This window comes from Aplysia californica, unplaced genomic scaffold, assembly GCF_000002075.1.
Source record: "Aplysia californica isolate F4 #8 unplaced genomic scaffold, AplCal3.0 scaffold00153, whole genome shotgun sequence".
Taxonomy (NCBI): Eukaryota; Metazoa; Mollusca; class Gastropoda; order Aplysiida; family Aplysiidae; genus Aplysia; species Aplysia californica.
In genome coordinates this window covers 1,209,157-1,221,058 of record NW_004797423.1, presented here as the reverse complement: position 1 = coordinate 1,221,058, position 11,902 = coordinate 1,209,157, and the positions used below count along the sequence as shown (strand labels likewise).

Genomic DNA, 11,902 nt, shown 5'->3' with positions numbered 1-11,902 from the left:
AGGAAAAGGTGAAAGGGAGTTGGATATTGGTTGGTTGTATGAACTGAAAACCCAACTCCTTTGTAGACGCACACAGGTCATTTCGAAGTATGACACTTATCCAGCAATACATTGTATGGTTTTGAACACATTAAAGGGTTCTACCTTTTGCTGTTTTACTGTGGGGCAATTGTTCTCTCCACCCCTAATCTGTAGGATACGAAAATAATCACAGTATATACATGTATTACAGTGTAGTCCGCTTAAACCAAACACAGTTTATCCTAAAGCAGCGGTAAATGGAAAGAAAATAAAATCCTCATTTATTTTCTCTTTGTTTGAACAACCTCTTTAAACTGAAAACCCGGCTAAGTCAAAGCAAATCTGACGGTTCCGTAAATTGCAGTTTAAGCAGCTCCACTGTATAATATACTGGAATGCATTTGATTTTGAGTACATGTACTCCGTAATACCTCATCATCATCCTTACAGTCATCATTAATACACCACCGATTCAATAAAGGCAAAAAGCAGAGAATAGCAATAACATACAACAGGTACAACAAAGGTTTTGCACTATTGAGCCCATCCGTAGTATAACTTTTCGAACACTACTGAAAGTAAAGTTTAGTACCAGTATAAGTATAAATAAACAAAGTGAATCGTGGTGGTACAACAAAAACCAATAAGCGCGGGTAAAAAGAAAGACATACGAACAATAGAACTTGATTATCGCAAATTTGGCAAAATCCCCTGAATGATGTTGGGTTTTTTTAGCTCAGAGAAAGTAATGTCATGAAAGGTTTTTAGACCCATCTGTACCAACAGGAGGCACAAGCAAGTGCAAGTAAAACAGTAAATGTACAGAGAGATATACTGATATCTTGTTTTCACTTCTCTGAGACAGAATCTGTCTTAAGAGCTTTACATGATGCAGTAGATGCAAAAAAAGATGGCAGAAACAAAACAGTTATGTAACAGGCCATCTCTTTAAAAATCTAATTAATTTCTGTAAATCAAGATTTAAGAAAAAAATGTACCCACTTTACATCCCCCTCACCACATAGAAAGTGGGCAACTTCGACCTTGTCACTCAAATGCAACATCCAAGCAGAAAAATTTATGTACCAGGTACTCAATAAACTCACGTCTTTTGAAAGCACAATAAAAAGCATTAGCATTTTATTTACACTTAGAACAACCACAATCATGCAACATCTGAAAAAGACAAAAAAAATCTTTCAAGCACACATTGTAAACAAAAAAATCCCAAGAATACTTTGTAACAATCAAATCACTTTGTGGTCAAATTCTTCAGAAAAAAATAAGGCTACAAACAGAAAAATCAACATTCCAAAGTCAGCAGTTGGAGAAAGGTTTTCAACTTCAAGTCAAGTAAAGATAAGCAAATGAACAAGTCAGTACAAGATGTGTTAAGCTTGGCAATTGAGGAAACAAACAAAAAACAAATCTGGTTTTCTTCTGTTAGTAAAAGCTTCCATGTGCAGAGCTCAGGTGATCATAGCAAAGTTTTTCTGTAGGAAAGCGTTTCAGACACAACCAGCAAAAGATAACCTTGCAACACGAGCAGCGCATTTTGTTGCAGCCCTCAATCTTTTCAACCGGGCCCCTGCATCCAGGGCAGATTTTGCGTTTCCCTGGGTTTTCCTTCGTCCAACGTTCCAGTTCTTTCTCCGCATTACTCAAGCTCTTTGCCATCTCACAAGTAAGTCCAGCATGGGAAGCCTTGTTGCAAGAAGAACAGACGCTGGCGTAACACGACGGACAGGTGAACACACAACCTTGCGGCTCATGCGTCACTTCATACACAACAGGGCAGTTTGGAGTGGAGCAAAACTTGTATTTGTCAGGCTGTTGCTCTACATAAGCATTCAGAGCCATCTGAACAAGTTTGTCCCCTGTTATCCATTTCTTTTTGAGGAAAAAATCAATGTCTTTCCAAACCAGAAGTTGGCCACATCCCTCGCGGGCACAGGACATAGGGAACTGCTTGTCCTGCACCGACACACTGACTTGCAGCTTGATGCACACCGTGCAATACCCGTGTCCACAACCCTCCAGGCGATACAGATCAGAGCTGGTCTCCACTGGACACATGCACACCACACAGTCGGGCAGCTCCGTGTCAGACTGTGCATTTGAGCGCTCAGCAATATCTCTGGAAAGTTCTTCAATACTCATAATACAGTTTCTCAAAGCTTCATCTTTCCCTGCAAGGGAGACTTTTTGAAGTTTAAAATCAATTTTAACACTGTTTAGTTGGAACTCATTCTGAAGTCCGTCCAGTGTATGTCCGTGTTTGAGCAGCAGTGCTTTCATCAAACCTGGAGGGCGGGTTTGGCCTTTCAGGTTAATGCATTCTTCTCTCCCATCAGCCAGTCTGCTCAGATACGTGTTTAAGACTATTTTCGCCTTGCTCATTTTTTCGTCCTGACCATAGAAGTGCAGCTGTTTTTCCCTTTGATTAACAACAATGAGCACATCAGCTGATTCCTCCACTTTGTGAACTTCCTGGAGTCCCTGCCGTGAGAGGAGACATTCAAGCAGTGCAGACCTCCCACACTCAATAACATCTCCCTCTAGCTCAGTCTGAAAGACTTCTCTGGCCACAACAATGCACTTGGCTTTCGGTGAAGAAATGTCTAACCGGAAATCTCCTTGCTTTAGAGGCACAATTGTCACCTCAGTTGCTTTATATCTTTTCAAGCCTTGAATGTGATCAACAAATCGGAGCTTGCTGGCTTCCATAATCTTGCGTGGAATATGGATACTTGTCTTCAGTTTGGGGCTTATTTCTACTGGTTGACCATCCACACTGAGGATGCCTTGTAGACGCTGACATGCACGGAAGCCAGACACTGGGTTGTTGAAATATACAAAGCCAATTTGTTTTGACGTCTTTATCCCTTGGATATTTCAGGTCAACAGTGCATGTGTCCCAGCGAGACTGGAGGTGCATATCAAACTTACTGAGCACTGCAGTTTCTAGCATACTCATTTCTTCTTCTGTTGGAGCAACTTTATTTTCCCGAACAACAAAAACACGAATTTCATCCTCCAGACTTTTATGAATCTTACCTCTCCGTCTCAGTAACTCCAAAATTCTGTCTTTGATAATATCTTCTGAAGTGTGCCCTGTATTGAAGACAACCAAATCCTCACCTTTGTTACTCTCTTTGATTGTACATGTTCCCAAATTCAGTAGTATTGGTTGAAAAAGAAGACACTTTTTCACATCGGCCTGGCATTTGATGAATGCTGTGCCTCTTCCTTTCACAGGTCGTCGGTACCAAGAAAGACGAGCCTGAAACTGCGGCGCCTTCTGCTGCCTTTGCCCATCAGTTTTCAACAACACTGCAGTGTTCACTTCATCATCCTTGGTTTCATTCGCAGCTTTCTCTGCTTCTGAACAGGTAGCAAACCGAACCAGACCCCAAGGATCTTCACATTTGAAACGGAAACAATCCTTTATTTGACCATATACAGAAAATATGTCCCTTACATCTTCCACAGTGCTTGTGTCAGGAGCATTTTTTATCAAGACTTTAGTGCTTTGTCCAGGCATAAGAACTAATTTGACCTCAGCACCTTGTCCAAGCATCACTCTGCACCCACCTTGCTCCTTCTTAGATGATTTATTTACAGAAAATTCCTGCTCTCGACTTTGCAGTTCCTGAAGAGTCATCTTCTTGTAGCTGTTGAAAATTGTAATGACGTGTTGGTTGCAAGGGCTAGATGAAAAAACATCTACAGTTCCGAGATCACGGTTTGCTTCTACAACTACAGTTTCCATCCCAACCTTCACAAAGCAGCCCTCCAGAACCATCAGGTTTTGAAAGCGTGGCCCGACCAGAGCCCTGAAGACAATTGTTCCAGCTTCCTCTCTGTGAACAAGGCGTGCTTGCTTTCCTTTGACCTCAGCAATATCAATCGCCAACTGTTTTTCATTCACAGATTCCTGAACCCATGCCTCATCGATGACAGTGATGCCTTTGATAAAGTCTCGAGACGTCTTGACAAACTGTGAGTATACAATCCATTCTGGATATGCATTTTGACTCATTAAAGAAGACGAAGGATGAAAATGCACCTGGCGCTGAATCCCGGTGGCATAGTAACCAGCCCGTTGATGACCCAGAAAATGGCCAACCATTGACAGGTTTGCTGTGAAGATCATCTTCCTTAAGCGGTCTACAGCTGTCTCTGAGTCTGAAAAGTTTTCTTCCATGTGAATCCTGTGCTCTTTACGCAAAACATCAGCAACATCTCTGACACATTGTCTTGTGTAGTTCATCACCTTGTTGTTGACGCTGTGCTCCTTACACCATGCTGACTGCTGTTTCTTTGGAGCAGAGGACCATTCTTTGTAAACGTTGAACCAGGTGAAAGGATCTCCAAACTGGGAAGCAAACTGATTCTTATTCCTAGCTGAATTCTGCTCCTCCACGTCAGTGAGTCCCCTGTAAAATATGTCTGAGCCATTGCTGAGTAACGCAGCAATTACAACAGCATCGTACAGTAAATGGTCCTTGTGTCCAAGGAACACCAATAGTCCTTGTCTAGGATCAAAGGGTAATCTAGAGATAAACCGACCAGTTTCAGTAATGCTATCACCCAGCAAAGCACCAATTTCTCTCAGAGTGCTGACAGCAGTGTCAAGAGCTTCTCTGCTTGGTGGCTCCACAAAGTCATAGCTTCTGGCATTAACACCAAGTTCTGCCAGTTTTAAAACAGCCTGTCCTAAATGAACACGGAGAATCTCCGGTTCAGAGCTGGTTGCCATGGAAAGAAAGCTTTGCTCAGTGTACAGGCGGTAACAGGTGCCACTGGCTGTGCGACCAGCTCTTCCTTTTCTCTGATTGGCTGAGCTCTGGCTAATAATGTGAGTTCCCAAAAGGCTGATGTTTTTCTTGGGGTCATACTTCATCTCCTTGGCTACGCCTGGGTCAATGACAAATTTGATTCCATCAATCGTCACTGAGGTCTCTGCACAGTTTGTTGCAAAGACAATCTTCCTCACCCCGACATCAAGCTGTTTGAAAACTTCCTGTTGCTCTTCTGCGGGAAGCTGACCATGAAGAGGTAAACATCGATACTTCTCAGGATCTTTCAGTCTCTTTTTAGTTTCTTCACAGCAACGCATTATTTCAACAGCTGACGTCAGAAATACAAGGATGTCTCCTGGTACTTTACTCTTATGGATACTCACAACTTTGGACACTGCCTTTTCTTCTATGTTTTCAAAATCTTGGGTTTCATCTGCACTCTCGTAAACCACGTTGACAGGAAAAGTCCTCCCGGAGACTTGAAGCAAAGTTGGCTTGTTTGGAAAGTAGTTGATGAAAATCTCTGGATTGATAGTAGCAGAAGTAATGATAACTTTCAACTCAGGCCGCCGTTCTGAACAGGATTTGATCATGCCCAGCAAAATGTCTGTGTAAATACTTCGTTCATGAGCCTCATCAACTATGATGCAAGAGTAGGCGCGCAGATCAGGGTCTTTCAGGAACTCATTGAGCAACGAATGATCTGTGGTAAAGACAATCTTTGTCATAGGCCCCATACATTTTTGAGCACCTGTTTTGTACCCAACCAGATTCCCAACTTTGCTCACAAGTTCAAAGGCAACCCTTTCAGCGAGAGTGCGAGCAGCTATCTTCCTTGGCTGTGTGCAAACAATCATACCTTCTCCATTAATGTCCGACTCATATATATATTGAGCCATTTGTGTGCTTTTCCCTGAGCCAGTCTCCCCGAGCACGACAGAGACTTTGTTGGCAGAGATCACATTAAGAATGTCATTCCTGCGAGCATACATGGGCAGGGCATTTGACAGCTTCTTACACTCAATGCTAATAGAACGAAGCAGCTTAGTCCACTGATCTTCACAAGACATTGTTGATGTACTGAGATCTTCTAACAGGCTAATCATCTTAGTACATTGTTCCTGGAATGTGTCTTTCTGGCACGCTGCTTCTTCCAGTTTGTCTTTCAAAGCCAAACTTTCACTTTCACTTCTGCATGAAAGATGCTTGCCAGATTTTCGTTCCAAGTTAGCTATGGAGTCTTCAAACTTCTTGATTTTCTCATCATGCTGTGTAAGATGAGAAGAAATCAAAGCTGATGCACTCTGAATTTCCCGCTTCATACTGTTTCTCTGAGCATCACTTATAGCTTTCTTCAGCTTGTTGCCATTAAAAATTTTCACTTCTTTGCAGCCATTCAGTAGGTTCCTTAACCTCTCAGCAGCAGCTTTACTGGGCATTTTCAATTCACAATAAGTTTCAAACTTGTGGATATTAATGCTGTTCGGTACAATTTCAAAAGAATACTTCTCCTTTTCAATTTTTTCAAGGAGATATTGTCGGACAGAGTCAGTATCCTTGAAACTTTTCTCAATACGAATACTCAGAGTGGTCGGTACAGGAGATGGCACAGGTTTAGCTGGAGGTCCACTTTTGTTCTGTGAAGAAGTATCAGTATTGACATCCCCTTTTGCATTCACTTTACTTGTCCGTCGGCTTCTTCGTTTCTTATTCTTATACGTTATAGTCTTTGCGCTCTGTGAGGCGTCCAAATTATCACTCTCTTCATTTTCAGAGTCAGTGTTCTTGACGCCATCTTCTTTGTAAGTACGTGAAATATAATATGTGACTTCAGTGTTCACTTTATCTTTCATTGTTTTGCATAACTCTGCAAATACCGACCCTCCAGATAGATTTTCCCTGTGGTAAAGTATAACAGAACATGCTGTGCGTTCTCTTGTAGACACGATACTGTCTTCCACAAATTCCAGTTCCAAGTTCTCCCTTTTTGAAAAGTTTTCTAGGATAACATTCTTGACACTTTCTGCATCTGTAAAAGAGTCTTTGACTTGCAAACTAGCTTCTGTCTTCATCCTCTGAGAGCTGTTTGGCTCACTATCTTTTACCTTCGATGTTCTCTGACATCCCTCAGGATTACTCTGCCTCTGCCCCACAGTGGAAAGGTCCACACAACTGTGACTCTGACCACCAACAAAACCATTGTCCTTGTACTTTTTGTCATTGGACTTTCCTCTCCATCTTCCTCTCTTCTGTGTAATACACTCCTTGTCTCCGGCAGAAGCCTTGGAGAGGTTTTGGACTGTAGCAGGTGGCATCAAAGACGAGGGAGACCGATTGACTTCCTGAGAAATGTAGGCAGAACGGGGTAGAGCCTCATCACGGCGTACAGCATATTCTGCAGATTTTGTACTTTTTGAATAACTTCTGCAGCAGGGTTGACTATTCCGTCTCTCTTGACATCGGAAATCTCCGTCAGATGATCCCTGTCCTCGTCCCCTTGGGTCAATGCCACCCCTTCCTTGTCCTGTTCCCTTTGCAAAACTTCTACCTCCACCCCATCCTCCTTCCTGGTTGGGGCCAGTCTTGACAAATGGTCCCCATCCTATTTCCGTCCAATGGTCTCTAGCCCAGCCTTGTTCTCCAGTTGGTTCCATCTCATCAAACGAACCCCATTCTCTTCTTCTTTGTCCCCTTGACAATCTTTCAAAGTCATCAGGCCCTACATCTAGACGAAAACCAGCCTGATCAAATCTTCCTCCTCTCCCTCTTCCTCCTCCTCCCCTTCCTCCTCCTCTCCATCCTCCTCTTTGGTGGTTTACACTCTGGTCTTGTCCTCCTAGCTCTTCATAAAGACAAGCAGCACCGTATGATGACCCCCAACGTCCACCTCTGTGACTTGCATTCTGACCTTTCCCCCTTCCATGATAGGCATTTCTGTAAAACATCCTGGGGCCTTTGTTATTCTTTTCCATTACCACTTTTTTTCTGGAAGTCTCATAAGTCTCTGGAACATTTGGCACTACTCCAAAATCAGTCTCTTACTCTCAGAAACAAACAGTGTGCACCGGCCTTTCGTCATAAAAAGTTTAATGTGTAATGTAGACATAACATTGGCTAGTAACACATGGTCTATTTTCCTTCAATTTCAAAACACAGCGCTGCCTCCTTGGTGCCTTTGATCCATTTATTTTTGTCAGAAGATGACCAGAGATTACCTGAAAATAAACAGAAGTACGATAAAACAGTGCATTAAAACCTTTGATGTAAGCCTTCCTTGTTAATAAAAATCTTGAGCTTACAAAGCTAGAAAGATCCAAGAGGCAAAAAAATGTATGTGCCCCCCCTCCCCCTGGAAAAAAAGCAATAAACAGGAATCGTATGAAATTAATTTAAAGCTCAAGAATAATGGAAAAGCGAGCCACTGAGATTTGGGGAAACATTATGACTCTCTTATAAGATTTAAAAGAATATGACAGAGCAAGTATTTTTGCTTTTTCTCTGACCTTCTTTTGCATTCTGTATTGGATAATTCCACAGTGTAGCCCAACTGATGTTCAGGTAAAGGAAGATGGAGGGGGGGTCCATTTGGAAAGAAAATATGTCACTCATATTTTAGTGGTTACGTCGGCCTATAATTTCCTGAGGTTCTCATTAAAGATTTCCGCTGATCAGAGGTTCTTCCATTTCAGATAAAGTATGAATCAGAATTTCCTTCTATATAGAGTAACCAGTTTGGGAAGGCTTGCTTTTCTCAACTTTCGAGTTAGTCTTTAATAATTAAAAAGTGCAATGTACCAACAGCCCCTCGACAGATTTTACATCCTCCTTCTTCAGCTTCAGCATTTTTCTACAAGTGTAGGCTTTTAATCAAAATTCCTATTTTAACAATTTGTGACATAATGTAACCCTCCTACTCTTCTCATATTACCCCCTGCCAATGGGTCTGTGACAAACATAGTGTTCAGATGTGCAAGTCTTTCATTCGTCCTTATCCACTAACTTGAAGATGAGGAGTTAAGTTCTACGCATCTGAATAGAAAAAAAGTTTTTAAAAACAGGAGAAAAACATCTCTACAATATTAATTTCAAAGGAAGCAATAGGGAACATGATCTGAACTAGATCTATATATGTCACGAAGACACAATGCTGAATACAAGGTACAAGTTCAAGAATTTCCTTTTATAAACCACAGCTGGCACTTAACTGTACACTTCCGAAAGCAAATGTGTCATGACACGGTGGAAGCAGGCGTTCGTCAATTTTTGGGCATGTGGGTTATTGGTATCATCTGAAAGCTTATTCACTTGCCTTGCTTTCGATTTTTAAAATGCCTATCTATCTTGAATAGAAGTCGAGATATTTGCAATTGAATGAAGTGGGGGTCGCCAGGTTTCAGAAGTAAAATTAGCGAGAAAAGGTCACCAAAGCTAGGTAACTTCCATAGCCTAAAAAGTTTGAGCCTTAAATCAACGTTTTTCAGTGAAATTGACAAAGAAATTTGTTTTCAAATGGTTATAAAGGTTGTTGAGCCAAAAATTAAAAATTCGATTAAAAACTGTAAAATTGACAGAACAATGCCGGTTTCTTCAATTTCACTATTTTGGCGAGCGCCTGACTTCACCACGCTGTCTCACAAATTCTATATGTCTTCTCTAAGTTACAGTTTCAACACTTTCTTACAAAAATATTACTCCACTTTTAGCAGCGATTCGTTTCACTTTTTCAAATTTACACTCGTCACACTTTCACAACTTCCACCATAAATAGGCCTATACTATTAATGAAAAGTATGCATGTAACATTTTCATTCAATTTAAAAACAATATAAGCTCTCTGATTCACTTCATACCCATATACCCCTATTCTCAACACCACTCACAGACAAATACAAATATATATATATATATATAAAAATTATTATTATATTATAAACAATTACTTGAATGATAGTAATCTGGATGTCAGGGACAGTATGGGGAAATTAAATTTCTAAACGGCAGAATGTGACAGCCTACTAAAGTACATGTATACAGTACTTGAAGTATAAAGCCTTGGCAAGGCTAATAAATTATAATCTCTCTGGTACTATAAATGAATGAATAAAATATGTATGTGTTATCTGTCCACTAGACTACAATTAAACACTCTGATCCAGCCCTGTAAAGTTCAGCGAGTGAGCATGTTGTATCATCGTGTGTTATTTTGCATTAATGATGAATTCAAAACTTACATGATCATGATGCATTGTGTGTTGATAACTATCATTGTCACGGTGGAAGCAGCAGCAAAGATCTAACAAACTATTATGTATACAGTACAACTGGATAGCTCAAATTCATTGGGGCCAGCCTCGACAGTTCGAGGTATCCGTAGTTCGAGAGATATCTTACAAAGATAAAGAAGGAAAAAAATGGGACCGCGCAGGCACATTTCGACGGATGTGTGATTTCGAGTCTTCTGTATTCGACCTATCCGTCGTTATTGTATCTCTCTTCTTGTGATATATCTTTAACTTCAACCTCATGGTTTCCTTCAAAAGTTAACAAGATCTCATAAAATAATATGAAGGGTTTTTTTTTCAACATTCTCTCTCTGGAAATTTGCTATTGGCTAGGACTTTGCAAGCTCAAATGACCACTGCATTTAAATAAATGGTGTGATTTACAACTTTTGTTGTTGTTATTATCAGGAGTACAAACTGCACCATAATAACAATTACTGCACCGCAATACACATAAAAGCAAACTAAACCACAATACATGTAATCATTACTTTTTATAATAAATCTAGGCCTACCTTAATTACTCATATGATTTTGGCCTGGAATGGAATAAGAACACATCTGATTTGAAAATCAGCTACATGTTAAGGAGCTCCCTTAAACTAATCACAATCTGAAAACTGTAGAAAATAAAATTCCTAATTGTTTTCCTTCTATTTGAGGAACCATTTCTAAACTGAAAACATGGCTAAACCAAAGAAAATTTAGTGGTCCTGAAGATTTAGTTTGTAACTGACTCCACGCCACGTACGTGTGTATTTGTTTTCCATTTTATGTTCATTGCAATGAATGATCTATTGATGATATATCTCACTTTGTTAAATCATTAATGAAATTTATGAAGCAGAAATCAAATAAGGCTTACATAAATAGTGAAAAAAAAGTTTCCATTTTTAACAGCTTAATTAACTTTGAACTCATTGATCAGGGCCATATTCTGCCGTCCCAAGGCAGAGCAACAGCCTATATATTGTATACAGAATTGAGTTTCCTGGTTTTACTGGTACCTAGCCTTAGTTCTGCCAGTATCCACATATATGCCGAAATGGTAGCTTTCAAAACAGTAAAGCTACATAGATCTTTAGTGACTGAACTGGATCAATATATAAAGTATAAAGCATCAAGAGTTTGTCTACCCGTAGATCTAGATCTAGGCCTATCCGTATTTTACCTCATGCTCAGGTACTACTGTGTAGAACATTTTTTTATATTCAGACATAATTTCTGACTTAAATTGGTATCCGTACTCCTTAAATTATTAGTTTATGACATATTTTAATGGTCTTTATTCAGAGTAGAGTATGTAAGCTAGCATAAGCCTAATCTCATTTATAATTTCTCTGCACTTGATGTAGTCTGTGTGTAGGCTAGACTCAAGACTCTAGATCTAGGTCGCTAGGTTTCAATGAGACGAAAGCGTAGTCTAGTTACTAGTTTGATCGCACTTATTGGATAATTTAGGCGTCTACTAGCCTAGAGTACTAGATCTAGAGATCTATAATATAGATTCTAGGCCAGTCGCCTGTCTCACGTAAATTTAAGACTAAATTCTAGATCTATAGATCTAGATCTAGATCTAGATCTAGAATCTAGATCTAGATCTAGATCTAGAAAATCTAGATGAAATTAAATGAGAACTTACCACGTCAGTATTTGAAATACTCGATCGACAGCGGGAGAGCGGTGTGTACAACAACTGTCTGCCTCTACGAATGCAATTCAATGAATTCAATGGTTACCAGTTACCAGGACCTTATTTATAGGCTAGGCTAAGTGTAGAATTCTGTGCGTCGC

At 40.2% G+C, this 11,902-nt stretch overlaps 1 pseudogene across 1 annotated transcript; it reads right to left on the bottom strand.

Moving 5' to 3' along the window:
- Positions 1 to 1,134: 1,134 nt before the first annotated feature.
- On the bottom strand, positions 1,135 to 11,902 carry LOC101856511 (annotated as a pseudogene). The gene is made up of 2 exons (XR_001184792.2): positions 11,751 to 11,902; positions 1,135 to 8,041 (listed from the first exon to the last, which is right to left on the bottom strand). The product of XR_001184792.2 is annotated as an ATP-dependent RNA helicase DEAH12, chloroplastic-like (transcript).